Genomic DNA, 26,396 nt, shown 5'->3' on the forward strand with positions numbered 1-26,396 from the left:
TGACAAACTTTGAGGATTCTTTCAGCATCGATTTAGACAGCGCTAAGTGTTGTTCCGGGTTGCCATTTTAAGTTTTTTTAACTTTTCAACTCGGCCGTTTTACAGTCCCGTCGTCAGAAAGTAGTTACGAGTCGTAGGGGAGTTGAGTTTATGAATAAAATAGTTTTTAAGTTCCACGAAATTAGTCTGGTAATGTGGTATATACAAGTTTTTAGTGACATCGTAACGATAACTTTGAGTTACGATTCAGACCATGATTCTGAGGTTACCAAGTGTAATTTTCCGTCGCAAATGTACGGAACTGAAATTAATAAAAAAAAAAACACTAAAATTTTCATGAATTTTCCGACAGGTAATTCCACTTGATATCAACTCAGAATCATGGTCTGAATCATCCCCCTCACTATTTGGTACGGTGTCACTAACACACATACTTGTATGGCTACCAGTATGTACTTGTACGGGGTGTAAGTGACATGGTAACGAATACTAAGAGAGATGATTCAGCTTATTATTCTGAGTTGATATCAAATGGAATTTTCCATCGCAAAAGTAGAGAAATGAAAATGATTAAAAAAATATTTTATAAGTTCGGGAATTTTGCTACGAAAAATTCCACTTGATGTTTGCTCAGAATCACGATCTGAATCATCCCTCAAAGTTTTCGTTACGATGTCACTAACACCCTGTATAATTGTTTGGTTTCTTTCTGATTACTAGTTTATTGAGTATTACGGCACGTTAAAGCGTTGGTCCCGGTTACTTATTGAAGTGATAGTCATCATCATCATCATCAGCCCATTAACGTCCCCACCGCTGGGGCACGGGCCTTCCCTATGGATGGATAGGGAGAACGGGCCTTAAACCATCACACGGGCCCAGTGCGGATTGATGGTTATTAACGACTGCTAATGCAGCCGGGACCAACGGCTTAACGTGCCTTCCGAAGCACGGAGGAGCTCGAGATGAAAACTTTTTTTGTGGTCACCCATCCTATGACCGGCCTTCGCGAAAGTTGCTTAACTTCAACAATCGCAGACCGAGCGCGTTAACCGCTGCGCCACCGAGCTCCTCCAGAGAATTGATAGTACGTAATCGTTACTTGAGCCATGACAGGGGTTATTGGCGGTTCAATAACCCTGGCACCAGGGTTGATGAGGTTGGTAGTCCACCTCACAACCCACACGATAGAAGAAGAAGAGTCTCTAATAAAAGTTAAAATCGTCATACATAAATGAATAATGCCTATAAGGAGTGATGATACCCGTTGCGCCGGAGTTTATGAGAACAATCTCGTTTTAAAAATACTCTTTTAGTGGTGCTAATTCCTGTAAATACCATCTAATTTTATTTTAAGTTATATCTGTCATTTTCTTATCCGCCGAAAAGGAAAGGGACGGGTAATCGACAAGCATAAAATTTATGGAACACACGTCAATTTTAAACACAAATCTAAACCAACGGTCTAAAAATTTTACCATGTCAATAACCCGACACAGTTAAGTAGACAGCACGTCAAACGGATTGCATACCAGCGACGTACCGTTTGATTCGCCCGGGTTATTCATTCATTTACTCATTCTTCCTTAAAATTAAGAGCTGTGAATCATCCGTCCCTTTCCTTTTCGACGGATATGAAAATGACGGATATAACTTAAAATAAAATTAGGCGGTGTCTGCAGGAATCGGACAGAGATGTGGTGTAAAAGACGATATAGTGACTAGGATTGAGAAGGGAATGTTAGGTTGGTTTGGACACGTAGAGCGGATGAAGGATAATATAATTGCAAAAGCGGTATATAAAGCGAAAGTTGATGGTAGGGCTGGCAGAGGAAGACCTAGAAGGACTTACGATGACCAAATTGGAGATGTCTTTAGAAAAGGTTCAATACGATCTACTCTGAACCGGCGTGCGTGTATGAAGCGATTGATGAATGTGGAGGAAGCAAGAGAAGTGTGTCAGGATCGAAGCAAATGGAATTCTATAGTCTCTGCTTACCCCGGTGGGAAATAGGCGTGAGTTTATGTATGTATGCAGGAATCGGGGCCAGTGGCTGACAAATTAACTTAATGTGGTATTTATCAGGCTACGTACCTCACAAACAATATAGATGGCACTCTACATATTTACTTCGTTTCATCATCCTCTCCCTAGCATTATCAGGGTCCACTTACCTAACCTGAAGATTCATGTTTATTTTTATTTTTTTAAAGAACGTCTAGGGCCCCGTGCCGAGGTTTATCTTGCAGCTTCTTTTCCCCGGCTATACAGGTTGTGAGAAGCTGCAGTAGTTTTAGGCGGATGAGACGTTCGTCATGTAAAATTGACGATTCAAAGTGTAACTATGTTACCTACTGAATAAAGATATTTTTGAATTTGATTCGACAGGTCCAGTTTTTTTGTGTCCTTATGAAACAAAGGACAATCTCACAAAGTGATTTTCGACAAATGTCCCCATCGGGAGTCGAACCCGGACCTCGAGGTCGTGAGCCCAATGCTCTAGCAACTAAACCATGGAGGAGAATAATTGAAATTATAATTATCTCTCTCGTTTCCGCCAACCCCCCCTGGTAATAGTTTGATAAATAATTACCAGTTATTACGCCGCCTATAAGTAGGCCAAGTCGGAGTGCAAGTTACTTGTAACTTGTAATAAACAAGTTCCGTTTTAACTTTTTAATTGAGTTCAGTTAGTGTATTCGGGTTTTTAGGTCTTTACAATACAACATACACATATAAACTCACGCCCAATCCCTAATGGGGTGGGCAGAGCCACAAGTAATCAAAGACTACTTGCAGCCACTGTTGATACGAAGTCCAAAGATGGATATGATGGACTTTATGGTGATAAGGGATCAGCCTATCGCCCATAACATTAGTCCATTATGTTACAATACAATACAATACAAAAACACTTTATTGCACATATAGGTAAACACAACACTAAAAACAATTACAAATGTGACAGAAGTACAATCGACGGCCTTATTGCTAAATAGCAATTTCTTCCAGGCAACCTTAGGGTCTTTATTAGTTTTTTATTTAAATTAACACAATGATGATTCTGTGCTCCGGATGGTACGGTGAGCCAAATTCACCTACCCGCAGTAGAGTGATGTGGTGGAGTATGCTCCATACCCCCTCCGGTTGATTGAGGAAGCTTTCCCTGTACCCAGCAGTCACAGTGGGTCGTATATTTTTTTTATAAATAAGGTCCAGTGGTTGAGCGTTCGACTCGGGATCCGGAGGTTCCGGGTTCGAATCCCGGTGGGGACATGTCTAACAAAAAATCACTCTGTGAGACTGTCGCCAGTTTTGTCACGGTGAAATCGCCTGATTGTCCGAAAGTAAGATGATATGTGCTTCGGAAGGCACGTTAACGATGGTCCCGGTTACTTACTGATGTAACTACGTAGTCGTTACATGAACCATGTCAGCGACCTTTGGCGGCTCAATAGTAACCCTGACCCCAGGGTTGATGGGGTTGGTAATCCACTTCATAACCCACACGATAGAAGATGACCGAAAGTAAGATGATCCGTGCTTCGGTTAGCAGTCGGTCCCAGCTATTTACCTACGTGAGTACGTAGTCGTTACATGAGCCATGTCAGGGGCCTTTGGCGGCTCAGTAATAACCCTGACATCAGGGTTGATGAGGTCGATTATAGATCTCACAAACCACACAAGTGAAGAAGAAGTCTATAGCTGAAGTCACTTTTTTGCAACAAACAATTAAAATTCGCATTCTCATTATCAATCCGTACCCCACAAGTCAAAAGCGTGAAGATACCCTATACAATGCTAATGTTTATAAGCGCTCTAAGAAAGTTCAGCCCCTATTGTTTCCTTCTCGCTCACACAATACCCCCTCTCCTTCTAACGATGAGAGCTGACAACGTCGCGTAGAGTAACTCGCGTAATACTTTTTGTTGTGACGCTTACCTAGTACTTATACTAGTATTTGTTTAATAGTTGGTGATACTTCATTGATTCTTTTCTATCGTGTGGGTTGTTAGGTGGAGGACCAACCCCATCAACCCTGGTGTCAGGGTTACTATTGGGCCGCCAAAGGCCCCTGACATGGCTCATGTAACGACTGCTTACTTACATCAGTAAGTAGTACCCGAGACCAACGGCTTAACGTACCTTCCGAAGCACGGATCATCTTACTTTCGGATAAACAGGTGATCAGCCTGTAATGTCCTAACCAAACTAAGGATCACAAAGTGATTTTTGTGATATGTCCCCACCGGGATTTGAATTCGGGACCGCCGGATCGTGAGTCGAACGCTCAAACCACTGGACCACAGGCCGTTACCAGTCAATACCAGTCGTCCCATCTCTATTGAAGCTGTAAATTTAACGTAATAGACATTGCGTTGGTTATTATTTTATAACTAGTTGATTCTCGCGGGTTTGTTCGCATTCATTCATTAAGTAGAGTCCTATAAAATGCCTATTTACGTCTTATACAGGGTGCTAGTGATAACGAAAACTTTGAAGGATGATTCAGAGTTCAGACTATGATTCTGAGTTGATATCAAGTGGAATATTCCGACGCAAAAGTATATAAACTAATAATTAAAAAATAAAAACAAAATTTTGATGAATTTTGCGAAATTTCATGTAAAAATATTTTCCTCCTATATAACGAATATAAACAGCCTATATAGAAAGGGCCCCCTGTATCCCTCCCTAACCTCAATCAACCGGAGGGGGTATGCAGCATACTCCACTACGCTGCTCCACTGCGGGTTGGTGGAGCTGTTTTACGGCTAATAGCCGGAACCAACGGCTTAACGTGCTCTCCGCACGGAATCATCTTACTTTTTCGGACAATCAGGTGATTCAAGCGTGCAAAGTCCTTATCAAACAAAGGACAGTCTCACAAAGTGATTCCGATAATGTTCGCGTTGGGAATCGAACCCGGGCCTACAAATCGCGAACCTATCGCTCTAGCCACTAGACCATGGGTATGTCTGAAATATTTTCCTCAAATTACAACATTTATCCCTAACACTAAATAATGGCATAAAAATATATTAATTAACTTCTTAGCATAATACGACGCGCTGTAAAATATAATACTTGGCATAGACAAGCAGGTGACCACAGTGTAAATAGGAAGCGGTGTAACAGCTTGAAAAATAAGCATGTTTATGTGTATACATACATACATAAACTCACGCCTATTTCCCACGAGAGCAAGCAGAGACTGTGGAATTCCATTTGCTTCGATCCTGACACACTTCTCTTGTTTCCTCCACATTCATCAATCGCTTCATAGACGCACGCCGGTACATCTTACTGATCCGTGAGTTTATGTCTACAATAATAAACTTTCATTGCACAAACACTGCAAATATAAATTACGTATATTAAAAAAATATACAATATCATGCGCAGTACAAGTGAAGAATGTATTATATGTATGTATCTTTCAATTACAATTTTTACATTTTTCCTCAATTTATGGTTGTCTGGAAGAAATCGCTCTAAGCGATAAGGCCGCCATTTGCCATGTACTTAGTTAAGAGTCTTTTGTAAATATTTTCTTTTATTTAGTGCAAACTTTAAGTGCAAGTAAGGGATGATAATAATAAAAATCACAAAAGTGTGTAGCGGTGCACTTAGACACACATCACTAATTGTTTTAAGATTAAAATCGATAGTTCGAGAACACTACTGGCGATGTTAAGTTCGCAGGTGACTCGTAACCTACTCCACTGCTTCTATATAGTGCGAACACGACTGAACGGTTGAAAAAACACACAGGTGTCTGCCCACCCCGAGGGCAAAGACTCCACGTGGGAAACGACCCCCATACCCGCTTATCTTCACGCCATATCTGTACAGGGCGGGCAGCGTGAATATTTGCAAATGTTGTTTTTTAAACGAATACTGGGCAATAAAAACAGTTTTGTTGAGTTATGCATGTTATCGGAATGAGGGCTCCCTCATCGTCATCATCACCAGCCCATTAACGTCCCCACTGCTGGGGCACGGGCCTTCCCTATGGATGGATAGGGAGATCGGGCCTTAAATCACCACGCGGGCCCAGTGCGGATTGGTGGTTGTTAACTATAGCTCATGTAACGACTACGTACTTACATCAGTAAGTAGTAACCGGGACCAACGGCTTAACGTGCCTTCCGAAGCACGGATCATCTTATTTTCGGCCAATCACGGGATCAGCCTGTAATGTCCTAACCAAACTAGGGATCACAAAGTGATTTTTGTAATATGTCCCCACCAGGACATGGATTATATATATACACTGTGGGTGGACTTTTTGGCGGGAACGGGACAGTTGCTTTCTTCATTGAATAATCTAAATAATTAATACGAAGTGGTGTTTTGTGTGTGTATTCGCAATGAAAATCTGCACATTGACCTAGGTCTGCCAACCATTGCCCAATGGCTCAAATTAGCTTCCAAACGTTTTTTCGATTCTGCTCCGCACCACCCGAATCCCCTGGTAGTTGCGGCTTCCGATTACATCCCGCTTAGGGACGGTACTGAAAAGTATCGGCGTCCGAAGGACGTAATATACGATCCCGACGACCCGATTACCCTAGCCATAGAGGCAGCCAATCAGCTCGCGACACCAAACACTTCAGGACCCCGATACCGACCCCGCCGGCGTGGTCGACGATTTCCCTCATTCAGCGCTTATCGCTATCGACCCACTAGGGTCGATTAATTCTTTCAAATATTTTTCCTCTCAGACGACGCCCTGAGCCGAGGTTCGCGCCCAACTGGGCACCCTCAGGCCTGTTGTCTTAAACGTTGTACCGGGTGAGAGCCTTCAGCGCTCCCCATTTGTCCGGCCAAGTAGTTAATGCCATCTGCGGCAAATCTACAATAAGTCACGTCAAAAAAAAAAAAAAAAAGGTGTTTTGTGGTTAATGATCGCACTAAGTTAGTCGGAAGACATTCATAGTGTTATTATATCGGAATATTCAATAAACAAACTGTACCTATCTATTTTCGCTTCGTGCCAACAAGCCGCTTTACAACTCAAAAGTACTTTTGAGTTAATTCGTTTGGGGTTCGGAGTAGGAGTCTGCTCTGATGGGGGCTTAGGTTTCATCATCGTCATCATCTTTTATCATTTCATTTATCATTATTAAGAAAAAAATACATAAGACATGGCTGTATGGGCATAGTTCCCTTTGCCTTGCCCTTCGGGGAAAACGAAAACAAAAAAAAAACACACTATGGAAGTGACGCATGACGTTTTTCAAGACGCTGGGGAATGTCAACATTGACTGAAAACAAAGTGACGTGGCGAGTTGCGCAACTGGTTATATCATTGTTCTGAATATATACAGTTATTGTCAAGATCTGTATGACACGAGGATCGATGGAAACCTGCTGAGGGGGGGGGGGGCCGTTTAAAGGATATGTCAGCTCGAATATTTATTTACCAAAATTGTCTTACAAAGTTAGCGCTTTTTGAACGTCAATAAAATTTAATTACATATTGGTGCTAATTCCTGTAAATACCATCTAATTTTATTTATGTTATATCTGTCATTTTCTTATCCGCCGAAAAGGAAAGGGACGGGTAATCGACAAGCATAAAATTTATGGAACACACGTCAATTTTAAGCACAAATCTAAACCAACCGTCTAAAAATTTTACATCCGTCAATAACCCGACACAGTTAAGTACACAGCACGTCAAACGGATTATATACCAGCGACGTACCTTTTGATTCGCCCAGGTTATTCATTCATTTACTCTTTCTTCCTAAAATTAAGAACTGTGAATCATCCGTCCCTTTCCTTTTCGACGGATATGAAAATGACGGATATAACTTAAAATAAAATTAGGCGGTGTCTGCAGGAATCGGGGCCATTATGTAACTAGCTGTAAAACTACTACCACATCGGAATCTATAACGCTGAGGGAAATACGTGGCCAGAAAACCTCCCAGCACAGGGCCCTAATCCTACTGTTTCATGTTTTCCTTTCTTTTCTTTTTTTTTTAAATCCAGTTTGTGTTACATAATTTATAGAATTAAATACAATGGTATTCCAATTACAGTCGGCATATAAAGTGAAGATGAAATGATGATTTCAGTTCCATACTTTTGCGACCGTAAATTCCACTTGATATCAACTCGGAATCATGGTCTGAATCATCCCTTAAAGTTATCGTTACGATGTAACTAACACCCTTTATAAACCTAGGAATTAAACATAGCTGGCGACGAGTGGGTGTGTGTACTTATTCTTCTATCGTGTGGGTTGTAGGGTGGAGTACCAACCACATCAACCCTGGCGTCAGGGTTACTATTCAACCGCCAAAGGCCCCTGACATGGCTCATGTAATGACTGCATACTTACATCTCAGTAAGTAGTAACCGGGACCAACGGCTTAACGTGCATCATCTTACTTTCGGACAATCAGGTGATCAGCCTGTAATGTCCTAACCCAATTAGGGATTTGAATTCGGGACCTCCGGATCGTGAGCCGAACGCTCAAACCACTGGACCACCAGTCGATACCAGTCGTCCCTATTGAAGAATCTCTATTGAAGCTGTAAACTTAACGTAATAGATATTGCGTTGGTTATTATTTTATAAACATTGGCATTGGCATTGGTTGGGCATGTCGTAAAAACCGACAGAGGGATTGTGTCCTCTAACATGATGGACTAATGTTATGGGCGATAGGCTGATCCCTTATCACCATAAGGTTCATCATATCCATCTTTGGACTTCGTATCAACAGTGGCTGCAAGTTGTCTCCGATTACTTGTGGCTCTGCCCACCCCATTAGGGATTACGGGCGTGAGTTTATGTATGTATGTATGTATTATTTTATAACTAGTTGATTCTCGCGGGTTTGTTAGCGTTCCTTCATTAAGTAGAGTCCTATAGAATGCCTATTTACGTCTTATATAGGGTGTTAATGATACTTATACTTGTGTGTATACCTATACTCTGCATGGCCCTTTGAGGATATAGGCATGATCTGTGTCCAGAGAAAACGGCCTCTGTGGTCCAGTGGTTGAGCGATGGACTCACGATCCGGAGGCCCCGGGTTCGAATCCCGGCGGGGAAATATCACAAAAAACACTTTGTGTTCCCTAGTTTGGTTAGGGCATTACAGGCTGATCACCTGATTGTACGAAAGTAAGATGATCCGTGCTTCGGAAGGCACGTTAAGCCGTTGGTCCCGGTCACTACTGATGTAACGTAGTCGTTACATGAGCCATGTCAGGGGCCTTTGGCGGCTCAATAATAACCCTGACACCAGGGTTGATAGGGTTGGTATTCCACCTCACAATCCACACGATAAGAAGATAAAATTCTCGTTGAAAAAAAGGGAATCTTCAGATAAACTTTATATTTGCCATGTCATATTTTCACCGTCGTCAAATACCACGGCTGTGTTTATACCTTATCGTTTCAGCGTCGCCACGTGACCCGGGTGTGTCCAAATCCAAAACATTTCACCCTGTCAGATACACTGTCCAAGGTTCGATAATGTAATGTCATGTTGAATGTGGACTCGGGTTTTCTAGAAGCTTCGCCCTCGAGTCACGAGTACTAATGTATAATAACCACCACTTTGAAACCATGTCACATTAACTTTGTTGACAAATTAAACCGTAAGTATATAATAATATAATATAATAATTTATTTATTATCAAAGAAATTTGTACAGATGTGCAATTAAGTTAAGTGCCTATATAGAAGGTGTACAAATTATTTGTTGAACTCTGATCTCCAAACTAAGCTTATAGGCCTGTGTCTTGGGGATCAGCGTTCGGCCAGGCAGAGATTGATCTGGTTGAGCTATTAGTTAGGGCAACACATCCTATGCAAAAGGTATCAATAATATAAAGATATATAAGGGGCTAGAAGACCAACTTTTAAATAATAAAAATTCTAGAAAATCTCGGAGGTGATAAAGAAATTTACGGTGGAAAAGCAGGTAGGATAAAGTCTCATTGAATATCAAATATGATAGTGCGACAGGGTTCTAAAGTGGGTATATGGTGTTGCTCACGACTGTACACACCGGACACAACATAAGCTTACGACTATATCCCAATTGGGGTAGTTAGAGAGTACATCTATCGCAAGTTGAACTAAGTATCCACACCACATCGAGTTATTTGATGTACATTGCGGAGTTTGTGATCACAAATATTTTGCAGTTTCATATTAGCTACGTAATGAACACCAAATTGTCGTTGTAATTTACAATTGTAAGTTTTATTAAACAGGCCCCTGGTAGTATTTTAAAATCATAATGATTACCTAAATGATAAAAATGTCTGGTATTGAATATGTTTTTTTTTTTTTTTACCTTTGCTTTGTGTTCCTCTAGTTGTTAAATAACTTGTAAGTTGCAGTGTCTTGTCATTTCTTCTCCTCAGCCGTAACACCTTGCGAAATGACGTAAATTCAAAAATGTTACATTGACCTTCAACAAGTTTATCCATGATAATTACGTTGAATAGATGATTCTGATTTCTGATTTCAAGCTAATTCTTTTTTTTTTTCAACAGGTAAGTCCCTCATACGCCGTCCTCGAACAACAGGTAAACTTAGGTTAAGCAATTCTTACAAGAGGGATATAATATTTTACTAGAAACATCATCATCATCAATTTAAGAGCCGCGCTCTTGTCGGTGCAGCATTTTCCATGCTACTTTTTTAGGGAAAAATAGGGCAGTGGTTTCCCTCTTGCCTTCCGCCCCGCAGTACTCTGTCTGACGCGAGTGGAATGGCGCCCAGAGTAGTATATTTCAAAGCCGTACTAGGACCCCTGTCCTCCGCCTCTGAATAGTACTGACAGGTTCCAGGTTACAGTCCCTGTGACTTGTCCTTTCCGTCCTGCATTGTCGTACCGAAAAACCAAATAAACTGTTCTAATTTAACTATTTTTTAATGGAGATAGTGTCTTGTCAGCTTGCTCTTCAGAGCTCGCTGTGAATCGAAAAATATATCCAGTTGAAGAGATTTCGCGTTCAAATCGCACATTACTTACATACAATATACAAACATCCAGTGAAACAATTAGATAAGAATTGTAATAAATTGCACGTTAAATTCATACGAAGTGATAAAGTCTGTGCTGTGCCTCACGGTGATAAGTTGTAACATAACGTAAGGTCACGGCTATATCCCAATTGGGGTAGTCAGAACATCCATCGCATGATGAACTAAGTACCCACACCTCACCAAGCTTTCTGTTAGACCAACGTGATAGGTGAGCCGTATCGCCGTCTGTAATGGTCGAGACAACTGTGTTAGTGAATACTGCACTTAAGATAAATTAATAACTCATTGGTGCAAGTCCGAACCGACGATCTGGGGCCTGTTTAATAAAACTTACAATTGTAAATTACAATGACAATTTGATGTACATTGCGGAGTGTGTGATCACGAATATTTTGCAGTTTCATATTAGCTACGTAATGTACATCAAATTGTCGTTGTAATTTACAATTGTAAGTTTTATTAAACAGGCCCCTGGTGAAGGTCGCGGGAAGCCGCTGGATGCGGGCAGCGCAGGACCGATCGTCGTGGAGATCCTTGGGGGAGGCCTATGCCCAGCAGTGGGCGTACGGCTGATGATGAAGATGATGATAGTGCAAGTCTGGTACCAGGATTCAAACCGGCGCTCCCCGTTTTAGGAGCAAGCTGGTGTACCACAGGGACTTTAAAATTCCTTTACACTGTTAACCCTAAAGAGCCAAAACTCCTAACTTTACAATATTTATTTTGTAAAAAAAGGTTCAATTAATCTTCTTATTCTAAATTTGAATCCACTAATCACCGTTCAGGATTTAACTTTTTAAATTACGTTGCGCCGGTTCGTTCTTCTTTTTATTAACCGACTTCAAAAAAGGAGGTTCTACATTACAATACAATACAAATACACTTTATTGCACCAAAATAAAAAGAAGTAATTACAAAAAGGCTCTTAACTAAACTCTCACTCTCTCTCTCTCTCTTGACTCTCTCTGTTCTATTTGTCATTTCGAAGTGCGTATAGATATTATTGAAAATGTTTTTGCATTATCTCTAAGTCGTCAAAGACAATTTGCAGCCACTGTTGACACGAAAGCCTAAGGTGGATGTGGTGGACCTTATGGTGAAAAGGGATCAACCTATCGCCCATAATAATGGACACAAGCAGAATCTTTACATAAAATTGCATATGCAATAAACATAAAATTGCTATTCAAAATTCTAGATTAAGTAAATTAAATTCATCTTTTTTGGGGTTATGTATATGTTTTTACAATAAAATACCAGATAATATTTTAAATTTTAAACTTTATGTAAAAAAGCTTATTATAAGATTAATGACTACCTAAATGATAAAAATGTCTGGTATTGAATGTGTTCCTCTAGTTATTAAATAACTTGTAATGTATATCCTCATTGGTTTTTAAAAGATGTGTTGCTGTTGCAGTTTCTTGTCATTTCTTCTCCTCAGCCATAACACCTTGCGAAATGACGTAAATTCAAAAATGTTACATTGACCTTCAACAAGTTTATCCATGATAATTACGTTGAATAAATGATTCTGATTTCTGATTTCTTTATTTCATTTATAGAATAGAATAGAATAGAAATTGTTTATTATAAAAGGACGCCACACACAAAGACAAGACAATAACATCACAATTTTTTTTTACAAAACTATTAAAAGCATAGGAGGATGTTAATTACAATGATCATAAGGTGGTGGTGGACGTCCTGAGATAAAAGGGCCTCACTCAGCACAAGTCGCGGCGTGAACCACGACGCTGGTATTATGTGGACCCTGTTGGGTGAGGCATTTGAGTTCATGTTTCGATCATAGATCATTGATATCACGTTGTTTCCAGGATTTGTGCCCGGTTAATGGCAATAGGCTCACCTCACATGGGAGTCAAACTTAAACATAGCTGGCAAGGAGTGGGTGTTTAAACTAAACTCTGCCTACCCCTTTGTAGATATAGGCGTGAAGCTATGTTATGTTCTGTTGACTCTATTGACGGTTACGACGCAAATAAACCTCACTGCTGCAATTACCGGGTGAGAGCCCTCAGCGCTCTCCATTTGTCCGGCCAAGTAGTTAGTGCCATTTGCGGCAAATGTACGTATACGATCACGTCAAAAACAAAAAAAATCTAGTACGTCCAATCCAACGACTCTACATCACAAATTTACAATACTAATCTACACAAACACAAAACAATCCATTAAAAAAAAACTTAGACTCACTGAAGCCCCATACACTTATTGTAGTAAAGCGACCACTGAAAATTAAAAAAAAGTTTGGTTGGAAACTTTAACCTCATTCCCATTACGCGGCGCACGGGCTGGCAACGTCGCGGTGTTGCCAGGGATAGAGAGCTTTTGTTACCCATTTTGGGGGGTAAATGTTTTTTTAAGAACGTAAGCGACTGTCGTGTGAACTTGTTTTATTGGTAATAATCATACATTGACCATTAAACGAACAGTTCCGATTCCAAGTTCTTTTGTCCGGCCAAGTAGTTAATGCCATCTGCGGCAAATCTACAATAAGTCACGTCAATATAAATAAAAAAGAATCCAAGTTCGATACGTAAGGCCCGGTTACAATTGTAACATACAACGACAATTTGGTGTTCATTGCGGAACTAATATAAAGCTTGAAAATATTTCTAAACACATACTCCGCAATGTACATAGAATTGACGTTGTAATTTTTAATTGTAACTGTTATGAATATGAAACAGGCCCTCATTTGGGTGGTTCTGGTGAAATAGTGTGGTGGAGAATGCTCCGTACCATCACTAATAGGCATGAACGATGAGAGATATTTGGTTACTATTAGAACGGGAGTTTTTTTGTACCCCCACACTTTTTTATGTTAGAACTGTTTTTAACTCATCTTAAAGAGCGGAATTATTAATAAGTAGTTATTCTGTGCTTGCATTATTGGCTTACTGTTTTAAATTATCTATGTGCGATAAGTGAAAATTTTAATGTGTACATTTAAATTTAAAATTGCAATGAAAAATAAGTTACATCGAGGATCATAAACTTTCTATTTTTCACTTTAACACCTCATCCCACAAACTCTTCAAAGAATAAACCAAACTACTTCCATCCCCAAAAATTACCCCCAAACGGGTAATTTCTCTCCACCAATGGCAACACCGGGCAAGTGAACGGCAGTTGTCCATGGCCCGCCATCGGAGTATGTTGTGTGCCGCGTACACTGCCCCGCGCGGTCGAAGTTTGTGATGTAACTAATACAGTGTTCCATACCACTTGATATCAAACTTGTGTTACCCATTGTGCCCTAGGAATTGTAATGTAGGATTTAAGTGCATATTCGTTCCATTGTGAAAAGTGTTTACGTTTTGCCAACGATTGTTTCAAGTTACATGGTAAGGCGTACGGATGACTTTTTTGTACCTATGAGGGGTACTTTTTTTTGTTTAGTAGGGTTGCCAAAGTCTTTTAGTGGAGTTTGTGTGGTTCTCGGATATTTAGGTGTCGGAAATGGGTTAAAAGTGTTTTGTAGGGAAAACTTGTCAAGATATACAACATGGAGAATTTTTTTTTTGTTCTTATTAGGCGGTAAAAGTCATGTCTAAGCGTTTAAAATATGACTGACCTGGACGCTATTAAATTATGAACAAGTTTATATTTGGCTGTGTGGCCTACGTTTCCTTTGCCTGCTCGGGACTGGCAAAAATAACAAAAATAATGAAAATTTTATTTTACGTCTAAAGAAAGACGCTATGGTAAGTACCTAGCGTCTTTTATTTAAATTAAAAAACTAAATCATAATAAAATATCTAAAATAGTTCTAAAATGCTTTATACATAAGTTGTCTGTCTTTTGTTCAAGATTTCTACGGAAAATTTCCTACTTGCTTTTTCACAAAACTTTATTTCAATATGGCTTCCGTTAAATATATTGAAAATACCGTTCGAAAATAGGTACCTACCTACTAAGAAATCATAGAAATGACTGTAAAAAATTACGCAAAACGTTTAAGGAAAAGTAAAATAATAAATAAAGATAATCGACATCACGTGGTTTCCTGGATTTGTGTCCGGTTAATGACAATAGGCTCGCCCCCTCTTACATGGAACTTAAACATAGCTAGAAAGAAGTAGCTGTATATAAGATAGACCTCTGCGTACTGTTATCTTAAGAGTTTTTTCTTGCAGCGTGTTTTCCTCGGCTATTCAGATTGTGAGAAGCTGCAGTAGTTTTAGGCGTTAGTTATTGTTAGCAAACTGAAATTTAACGTATTAAATGTACCTAATAATCATATATTAATTTATAATAATTATTGAACACTTTTAAATAATTATTTATCGCAATATATCAGACTTAAAGATTTTATTTTAAACTGATTGATTGTTAGATGTGTATTCAAGTTTTTGGACGTTTCCCCACGAACTGTCACTTGTTGGGATCTCGCTCTATTCTCGATGCTTTTTGATTGGCGATGTTTTACGATTGTTTGATTGTAAAAGTTAAATAACATTAGTTCGTCATTTAAAAGTAATCCCGCTGTTCCTGTATGCTGGTTAACATTGTGTAAAAAATGACGATTCAAAGTGTAAAAATGTTACCTACTAGCTAAAGATATTTTTGGATTTGCATATAATGTGAAAAGAAAAATAATATTTTCTCAAATAAAATTTCCGAAAATAGTGCAAGTAACTGGAGCCGATGATGGCAACCCTATTGGCAGCGTCATCGTCCCGAAAGTTGAGTCCAAAAGTTGTGAAGTTAGTTGTACTCTTGTTTGGGATTTTGGATACGTTTCATTACTTCGACAGTCAATAAAAGTTGTATGTACAGTTGTACCTATTTGTCCGGCCAAGTATTTAATGCCATATGCGAAAATCTACAATAAGTCACGTCAAAAAAGCAGGTAGATTACTATATGTTCGACCAAGTGAGTTATCATTAGTTTCGTGAAAAAAAGTCAAGGTAAACAATCTGCCCGAAAGGAATATGCCGTGAAGAAATACTTCAAATTGTGTTTTTGATGTATTATCTACAATGAGAGACTTTCCAGGCTACGTTCGCATAAAAAAAAAAAAAAACAAATGGCGCCGTATAAATTTAACGTGATAATTACATATTTTCTTATTTGTTCGGGTACATAATAATTCAAAAATATAATGTGATAGCAGAGGTGTATATAAAAATAATTATTTTTGATATTTGGATCACATTATGTATAGAATTATGTTGCTACCTATATTGCTTCTCTTTATTTTGATCAGTATAATAATGGGTGTAATATGTGTTGTAGGTAGCTGGGTGTAATAACAAGGGTCATCATTTATACCCAAAAACAAGATAAAAGATGCGTATTTCTGTTATCCATAAAATTATAAAAGCAGGAAAATCTGTTCAGCTGCCTGTCTTCCCGGGCGTGTCGTAAAATCCGACAGAGGGATTGTGTCCTCTAACATGATGGACTTATGTTATGGGCGATAGGCTGATCCCTTATCACCATAAGGTTCATCATATCCAGCTTACGACATCGTTTCAACAGGAGCTGCAAGTTGTCTTTGATTACATGTGGCTCTGCCTACCCCGTTAGGGTTTGTATGTAAATCTGTACAGCGCCATCTATATATACCTGTATTTTGTGTCCATTGTGCTCAATAGCTCAAATGAGGAGCTCGGTGGCGCAGCGGTAAACGCGCTCGGTCTGCGATTTTGAAGTTAAGCAATTTTCGCAAAGGCCGGTCATAGGATGGGTGACCACAAAAGAAAAAAGTTTTCATCTCGAACTCCTCCGTGCTTCGGAAGGCACGTTAAGCCGTTGGTCCCGGCTGCATGAGCAGTCGTTAATAACCACCAATCCGCACTGGGCCCGCGTGGTGGCTCAAGGCCCGATCTCCCTATCCATCCATAGGGAAGGCCCGTGCCCCAGCAGTGGGGACGTTAATGGGCTGATGATGTGCTCAATAAAGTATTTTATCCATCTATCTATATTTTTTGAGAAACGTAGCCTGGAAAGTAAATCGTTACTGAACAACAAAGCTAAGCTGTCATTACACTATTCGTATTTTTTTGATCTCGCGTAAACATCTACACGTTTAACTGAAATGTTATTCTATTACTTCAAAGGTAAGATTATTTATTGCTAGTTTACTTAAATGCAAGGTCAGTTAGATAGGTACGTACTTACGTGTATCCACATCCGTCCTTACGGAAACCACTGCCTTATTTTTCCCTAAACAAGTAGCATGGAAAATGCTGCACCGACAAGAGCGTGGCTCTTAAATTGATGATGATGATGAACCCTTAGGGGTTTCGTTACGGTGTCACTAACAGGCGCTGTCTATTGACTCTTTCTCGCCGCGACAGAGATCGTCTGTCTCTTTCTGTGCAGTATTGTGAGAGAGTGACGGGTGACGTATGTCGAGGCGAGAAAGAGTCGCGCGCTTTCGGTGCTAAGCCCGCTGGATACAACCTCGTTTCACACAGACACCACACATTGACGTTATCGTACACGCGCGTCTGTGTGTGTGACGTCTGACGCCCATAAGATAGAAGACTAAAGTAAGACCGAGGGGGGTGAGGTAAACCTGGCTCAAACGCTGGTGGGGAGCGGAGAGTTGCCGTTCTATACGTAGTATTATTCCTTCTAAGCTAGTGGCCTCAAAATCGATCCCAAGATTTTTGTCGGAGGGCTAGTCAGAGAACTGTTTCTACCTTACCAGCACACTCACACATTATCTACCTTTCATAAAAACCACGTACACAAATATTGCATACAGGGTGTTAGTGACATCGTAACGAATATTGAGGGGGATGATTCAGACCATGATTCTGAGTTGATATCAAGGGGAAATTTCCGGCGCAAAATTCATGTTTTTTTTTTCTAAATGTAATCTAAATGTGGTGTGACACCAACCGGCGATTATCCCTGTATGCACTATGGGAGTGCACCCAAAGACAATCCCCGGTTCGTGTAGGACTATTGCAGATTATGGGAACAAAGGGAACTGGGCTATTGGGTTGGGGGTTAGTGGACCGGGATACTGGGGCTATGGGGGACTATGGCGCCTGTTCGAGCAATTTATCATTATTATAACACCCTGCATTTAAAGTTTACCATGTACTGTGTTAGGGAAAGATGGATGATCCGTTAAGAATTTCATTTTTCGTTTTATTATCACGTTAGCTGGGCAACAACGCAAGGTGATAGAAACTAGATGTAGGAATTAAGATCTGGTCCTATAGTGCACCTTGTTAAATACTTGTCCACATATCTTAGAAATCCAAATAAACTAAGACAGGAGTTTACTACTAGAACTACAGTTTATTATAAAAATTGTCATACTATGTGTGTGAGAACATATAACGCCATTCCGTCCCATATTAAAGAGCTAACCCATCTAAAGTTTAGATCCCAACTCAAAAAGTGGTTAAAGGGGAAGCAGTTTTATAGCATAAGTGAGCTTTTCAGTTTATAAATAGGTTTTTTTTTCTTTTCTTTCTTTTTTTTTATATAGATAAGTGTTTTTGTAATATTTTTTAGTAGTTATTATTGTATGTCACAAGTGACTAAATGTGCTGAGCGCTATAAGCTTTACTTCCATCGATATACTTACCACATTTATGACAATAAATTTCATTTCATTTCTTCTACATATACGCAAACTGACGCCCGTAGACCGCAATGAGGTGGGCAGAGGTACATAATGTGATATGCTTCTCATCAAGTAAATCGAAAATCTTCCGGATTTTTGTTCAACAACATACTTGTATAATTAAAATTTGAATTCTACACATACATAAATAAACTCACGCCTATTACCCATCGGGGTAAGCTGAGAATATGAAGTTCCATTTGCTTTGATCCTGACATGCTTATCTTGCTTCTTCCACTTCATGAACTCGGGACCTCCGGATCGTGAGCCTAACGCTCAACCACTGGACCACGGAGGTCGTTTTATGCCCGATTGTTTGCACGTAGAAGTACGTGCGTACGTACGCAACTCGCGTACTAAATGAACTTGTAATCTTGATATTTGTTATTCAATAATCATTAAGTAATTGATTATTAAGGGGCAATGTATACGTTTTTACAATAAGATTCCCATTGACATTCAGAATTTGCCTTTCAACTGTTTTAAGACAGTAGTTAAACAAGAACTTTAGAAAAAAGGTTATTATAAAGTTAGTGATTATTTAGAAGATATGAATGCTTGGGATTAACTGTCTGAGAACTGATATTAGGCAGCTAAATTACTCAATTGTATCCCAATATTTTATGTTTATTTTTTTTAAAGAACGTCTTGGGCCCTGTGCCGAGGTTTTTCTTGCAGCTTCTTTTCCCCGGCTATACAGGTTGTGAGAAGCTGCAGTAGTTTTAGGCGGATGAGACGTTCGTTATGTAAAAATTGACGATTCAAAGTGTAACTATCTTACCTACTGAATAAAGATATTTTTGAATTTGAATTGAATTACTTATTATTCATTAAAATGAACGTCTTAAATGTACTAAAATTGCACCGTAATAAGTTGATAACAAACGCATGTTTTCGAACTATTAGTCATAACTCATTTATAAGATTAATTGACAACACGCATAATTAACATAAGTTATCAAATCCTTGCAAATCTGTTAGGTAATGATAAGATTAAAATGTTGTTGCTAACAGGATCATTTTATGAATCACACACACATAATCCGTGATAACTCTGTTCGTAGAACGCGCCGCTTACATCTCAGTGTTACCGGTACGAATCCCGGTTCGGGCTCTAAACCACTTCCTTCTATCGTGTGGGTTGTGAGGTGGATTACCAACCTCATCAACCCTGGGTGTCAGGGATACTATTGAGCCGCCAAATGCCCCTGACATGAGTCATGTAACGACTACTTTCTTACATCAGTAAGTAGTAACCGGGACCAACGGCTTAACGTGCCTGCCGAAGCACGGATCATCTGACTTTCGGACAATCAGGTGATCGGCCTGTAATATCCATGTCAGAGGTCTTTGGTGGCTCAGTAATAACCCTGACACCAGGGTTGATGAGGTTGGTAATCCACCTCACAACCCACACGATAGAAGAAGCCTATCGTCCTTTATGGGTTCATCATCTTAGAAACGACTCAATATGCTTTTTATTCGTTTGTAGTCCAGCGAGAAGCAAAATAAAATTAATAATATTAAAATACGCATAAAAGGGCGTGAAGATGCGCCCACGCATAAGACACCATCTTTATTCAAGTTATAAAAATATGTGTATCGGCCTACTCGCAGTTGTATCATTCAAAGGAAGTGACGTCACTAATTATCATAATACTATAGACAGATTTAATCTTAATAACCAATTGACATTGTAGGTCCAGTGGCACACCGGCTTGCTTCTCAAACGGAGAGCGCCGGTTCGAATCCCGGTACCGGACTTGCACCACATGATCAGCCGTCATTCAACAATCGCAGACCGAGCGCGTTTACCGCTGCGCCACCGAGTTCCTCAACTTGCACCAATGAGTTATTAATTCTTCCGTCTCTCAGCGCTTATCGCTATCGACCCACTGAGGTCGATTAATTCTTTGAAATATTTTTCCTCTCAGACGACGCCCTGAGCCGAGGTTTGCGCCCAACTGGGCACACTCAGGCCTGTTGTCTTAAACGTACCGGGTGAGAGCCTTCAGCACTCCCCGTTTGTCCGGCCAAGTAGTTAATTCCATCTGCGGCAAATCTACAATAAGTCACGTTAAAAAAAAACTGACACAATTCGCTCGACCATTATAGACTGCGATACGGCTCACCTATCACGTTGGTTGAAAGCTTGGTAAGGCGTAGGTACTTAGTTCATCTAGCAGTGGATGCACCTCTGACTACCCCAATTCCACTTGATTGTTATGGCCTGAATCATCCCCCTATTCGTTAAGGTGTCACTAAGCTCATACCCATAATCAAAAGCTAAGCACGTTAAGCCGTTGGTCCCGGTTACTACTTATTGATGTAAGTAAGTAGTCGTTACATGAGGCATGTCAGGTGCCTTTGGCGACTCAATAGCACACCCCAGATACTTCATACAAACTACATCGTATTGCACAGACACTACAACATTGACATTATCGTATCTGTGTGTGTGGCGTGTGACGCCATACGATTGAAGACTAAACTATATTCGAGGGGGTGAGGAAAACCTAGCTCAGACGCTGGTGGGGAGCGAAGAGCTGCCGTTCTATACGTAGTATTATTCCTTATTCTATGTCAATAGTAACCCTGACACCGGACACGAAAGTAGATACCCATAATGTGGGTACTTAGTGCTTCCTGCGATGGATGGAGCTCTGACTACCCCAATTGGGATATAGTTGGGAGCTTACGTATTTTATGTCTTTCTGTATTTTAACATCAGAACAAATACACTTCTCATCAAAAAAATCGAAACACCTTGCAAGTTTACGTTTTGTCAGGATTATCAGAAAAATGTGTACATTTAGGAATAAATGTTAAATGTCGTTTAATAGTGACTAATATGAGCTTATCAAATCTTAATGTTAATGTTCTAAATTTAAATGAATTTTTCATAGGTTTCGTATTTTGTTAAATGAGTCATTTTTATTCCGTATGGAGTATAAAGGAAATGGATAAAACAACACACGTAAATGAAAAAAAAAGCTAAAAAACGTTTATTTAATAACTTGTATTCCCTCCCCGAGCTCTAATTACTGCTTCCATACGGTTCTTCATCGATCGGATGAGAGTCACGATCACATGCTGTGGTATATTGTCCCATTCCTCTTGGATTGCATCTTGCAGCTGGCTAAGTGTTTCTGGGGCAGGATCTCTTGCTCGAATTCGTCTCTTTAATTCATCCCACAGATGTTCAATGGGATTCATGTCCGGGCTTCTTGCTGGCCATTCCATAATAGAGATATCGACTTCGTTAAGATAATCTCGTACGACGCCCGCGGTGTGAGCCCTAGCATTGTCGTGCATGAATATGAAGCCGTTGCCAATAAAATGTGCATAGGGCATCACATGAGGCTCGAGACACTCTTCGACGTACCGATGACAGTTTAGTGCAGGCAGACGTGGCCCAGACACGAAAGCAAGCTCTGTCTTACCGTCGGCGCTGATTCCTCCCCAAACCGTCCACGAACCGCCACCATAGCTGACCTTTTCTTTAATGCAGCATTGTGCATAGCGTTCTCCGTCTCTTCTGTAGACCTTGTTCCTTCCGTCGTTACCATACAGCATAATTTTACACTCATCAGAAAAGAGAACTTTGCTCCACTGTAGGTATGACCAATTTAGGTGCTCACGTGCAAAGTTAAGGCGCGCTCTTCGATGGTCTGCAGTTAATTTCGGCCCATTTGCTGGCTTATGCGGTACCAGTCCACGATCCTTCAACCTTCTTCTAATTGTAGAGTCACTTACAGCCACCCTTCGTACAACACGAAGCCGCTGCTGCAGTTGGAAAGCGTTAAGGCGTCGATTTCTTAAAGAAGTTGTTACAATAAATCGATCATCGCGCTCAGAAGTGACCCGATTCCTGCCAGATCCTGAACGGCGCGTGAACAAACCAGTCTCCCGATAACGTTTATAGACTCTATGAACAGATGACAGGCTTAGATGCAGTCTTGCAGCCACAACACGCTGACTAAGGCCAGAATCCAGCAATGCCACAACTTGGGCGGCTTCTGTGGGCAAAGTATCCATACGTTTTAGAAAAAAAACCTTTTTTCAGACGTCCCAAAGTCACAGTATTGAAATAAAAAACAAAAAGTTTAAGGATAGGCGCCAATTTTTAGTTTTTAAACGCTAAATGTACTCCAACCCTAAACACACATTTGTCTCAAAACAGTGATTCATTTCGTTTATAAGATAAACAAATGAAATTCTAATTTTGAATTTAGAATTTTCGCTTATTACTGTAATGGCCAAACTGCCAGCTATACATTTATGTATTTTTTTTCATCGTATGAATTCTTTTTTGTGTTAAATTCGGACAGAAACAATGAAAACGGAAGTGTTTCGATTTTTTTGATGAGAAGTGTATTTCTACAGTAGTTATGAACAATTAGAATAATCGCTATAGCGAATATCGATCATTATATGCGACTTCTTTTCATTAAATATTCACTTTAGTATAACTGACGTGGCCCAATGGCGGAGGGTTTAGTGGACTAGCATAACTCACGCTAGAGATCCCCATTGGGATAGACCAGGGAGTAGAAGAAAGACGACGCCGTGTATGAAAACCGCTGTCGCCGGTTCAACCCCAGGTGAGAGCCTTCAGCGCTCCCCATTTTTGTCCGGCCAAGTAGTTAATGCCATCTGCGGCAAATCTACAACAAGTCAAGCCAAAATAAAAAAATGTTCAACCCGTCCGTCTTCTGACGTCATCTTCTTCAAACGTTCGTCTTCTGTCGTGTGGGTTGTGAGGTGAATTACCACCCCTGTCAATCCTGTCAGGGTTATTATTGAGCCGCCAAAGGCCCCTGACACGGCTCATGTAACGACTACTTACTTACATCAGTAAGTAGTAGGGACCAACGGCTTAACGTGCCCTCCGAAGCACGGATCAGCTTACTTTTAGACAGTCATGTGATCAGCCTGTAATGTCCTAACTAAACTAGGGATTTGTGACATGTCCCCACCGGGACTCGAACCCGGGGCCTCCGGATCGTGTGCCCAAAGCTCAACCACTGGACTTCGGAGGTCGTTAACCCAGCTTTCTTTTACTACGATAGCTCTACTGCTTCTCAAATTCCACGGCCACTTTACCAGCAATGTCGATTTTATGTGATAGGCAATTTTATCATTACTTTTCGTAAGATACTGACAAAAAATATTTTTTTGATATACTATAGCCTATCATATCATACTAAGGTTTTAAGCTTTCCTGTGATAAGAAGGGATCTCCTTGGAAGATAGTCAATATTTGTTTACAAGTTATATGCACTAAGACGACCTTTTAATGTACTATCGCGGAGCTCCGTGCGTCGTAAAGTTTGCGGACGAGTGGAGCGCAAAGTTGAAGTATGAACTATTTGCTCATACTTGTATGGCGCGCGTTTTATGGAGCATACTCCACCACGCTGCTCTAGTGCGCGTTGGTGGAGGCGTTTTAGCCTAGTAGGCCGGGGTCGTAATGTGCCTTCCGAAGCCCGAAATCTTACTTTTTCAGACAATCTTTCGGATGATTCAGCCCGCCGGTCCCCACCGGAAATCGAACCCGGACCTTTAGATCGTGAGTGTGGGAAAAATGTGAGTTTGAAATTCGAATGAAGTCTCTGCGACCTAAGCCAGATGTGACAAGTGTAGGTACCTACTTAGTACTATAGAATAAGGAATAATACTACGTACGTACGAACGTACGTAAACAGCCTATATACGTCCCACTGCTGGGCACAGGCCTCCCCTCAATCAACCGGAGGGGGTATGGAGCATACTCCACCACGCTGCTCCAATGCGGGTTGGCTCCAATAATACTACGTATAGAACGGCAACTCTCCGCTCCCCACCAGCGGCTGAGCTAGGTTTACCTCACCCCCTTGGTCTTACTTTAGTCTTAAATCGTATGGCGTCAGACGTCACACACACAGATGCGCGTGTACGATAACGTCAATGTGTAGTGTCTGTGTAAAACGAGGTGTTTTGTATGAAGTGTCCGAGGTTTGTTAATACTTAGAATTTATTATACGTAAATAACAAGTATCTACCAATAGAATCGGATTGACTTTTAATTTATGTATCCACATAAAAATGAGGACCCACTAATCTGGTGAATGGTAGAGACGGCAGAAAAAATAAACATAACATGACATGACATATACTCATCACGACTATATCCCAATTGGGGTAGTCGGAGGTGCATCCATCGCAAGATGCACCAAATACCCACATAATGGGTAAGGGTGTTAGTGACATCGTAACGAATACTGAGGGGGATGATTCAAACCTTGATTATAAGTTGATATCAAGTGGAATTTTCCGTCGGAAAAGTATGAAACTGACAATAATTAAAACAGACACTAAAGTTTTCATGAATTTTCTGACAGGAAATGATATTAACTCAGAATCAGGAGCTGAATCATCCCCCTCAGTATTCGTTACGATGTCACTTATACCCCGTAAATACTTGTTTCCATCGCGAAATAGAATTGAAAATAATAATAAAAAAAAAACAAACAAGAATTTTGTAGCGGAAAACACTTGATGTCAACTTAGAATCATGGTCTGAATCAACCCCCTCAGTATTATTACGATGTTACTAACATCCTGTATATATCGATCCGCAATAAATATTTAACTATATATAAAGTTCGTTCGAGGAAGACCTAGAAGGCCTTACATTGACCAAGAGATGTCCTTAGAAAAGGTTTAGTACGATCTACTCTGAACCGACGTGCGTGTATGAAGCGATTGATGAATGTGGAGGAAGCAAGAGAAGTGTGTCAGGATCGAAGCAAATGGAATTCTATAGTCTCTGCTTATTCCGGTGGGAAATAGGCGTGACTTTATGTATGTATATATTGAGTCATGTAATTATGTATGTATTGAGCCATGTCAGGGGCCTTTGGCGGCTCAATAGTAACCCTGACACCAGGGTTGATGAGGTTGGTACTCCACCTCACAACCCACACGATAGAAGAAGTATGTATGTATAAACTTCGTGTATGTTTAAAAAGTTCATACCTGGTTTTTACCGACTTCAAAAAAGGAGGAGTTTCTCAATTCGACCCTATATTTTTTTTTGTTTGTTCGGGGATAACTTCGTCGTGTATAAACCGATTTTGATAATTCTTTTTTATGCTTCCAATCGATAGAACTTATTCTGCTGACCATACATAAACTCGCCACTCAGTCTGCGTGCGATACCGCTAGAATATTAATGTGTATATATTACACATAAATACATACAGACAGACGTAGGCATATGTGCAGAGAGGCTCTGATGGGATTTTGAAACTCATATTTGGTGGGATCAAAGGCATATAAGGAGGAAAGTTATGAGTATGAATGGGGATGGATATTGGGGTAGGGGACGACCCAAGAAAGTGTGGATGGATTGTGTGATGAAGAATATGTTTGTGAAAGGGAATTCTATTTGTTCTCCAAATTTTATTTGTTATATTCAGTTTGGCCTATTATTATTTTTTTCATAACGATAATTTGAAATAATAGTTTTTTGGCATACTATGTCATTGAGTATAAATTTTTGTTCTTCTTTTCACTTAATTGTATTTTTAAGTTAAGTATTTATATATTGTAACCCTCGGAAGCAGCGTGGTCACTCCCAATACGAGCATATTAAATTGCTTACTGGGAGGTCCACAATATCGATATTGTAAAATACTGGAGAAAAAATTAAAAAAAATATTTTTTTTTATAAATATAGTTTATCCTATTGTTATAAGG

The 26,396-nt window shown here is 40.0% G+C and overlaps 1 protein-coding gene and 1 long non-coding RNA gene across 10 annotated transcripts in view; both read left to right on the plus strand.

Moving 5' to 3' along the window:
- The window catches only part of LOC126378595 (uncharacterized), a 99,437-nt gene extending 87,513 nt beyond the window's left edge, over positions 1-11,924 (plus strand). Inside the window, exon 2 of the long non-coding RNA XR_007568120.1 lies at positions 11,512-11,924. This is a non-coding gene — a long non-coding RNA (uncharacterized LOC126378595). The remainder of the gene's footprint in view (positions 1-11,511) is intronic.
- Positions 11,925-13,962: 2,038 nt separating this feature from the next.
- LOC126378387 (transcription factor 12) overlaps positions 13,963-26,396 on the plus strand; it is a 65,597-nt gene continuing 53,163 nt past the window's right edge. For 4 of the 9 annotated variants that reach the window (XM_050026699.1, XM_050026706.1, XM_050026704.1 and 1 more), the window contains exon 1: positions 13,972-14,339. The gene's annotated coding sequence lies outside the window, so the exon portion shown is untranslated. Of the gene's footprint in view, positions 14,403-26,396 lie in introns of all 9 variants that reach the window. The other 5 variants (XM_050026705.1, XM_050026700.1, XM_050026701.1 and 2 more) reach the window with 5 other exon arrangements.

Source organism: Pectinophora gossypiella, chromosome 26 (assembly GCF_024362695.1).
Source record: "Pectinophora gossypiella chromosome 26, ilPecGoss1.1, whole genome shotgun sequence".
Classification (NCBI taxonomy): domain Eukaryota; kingdom Metazoa; phylum Arthropoda; class Insecta; order Lepidoptera; family Gelechiidae; genus Pectinophora; species Pectinophora gossypiella.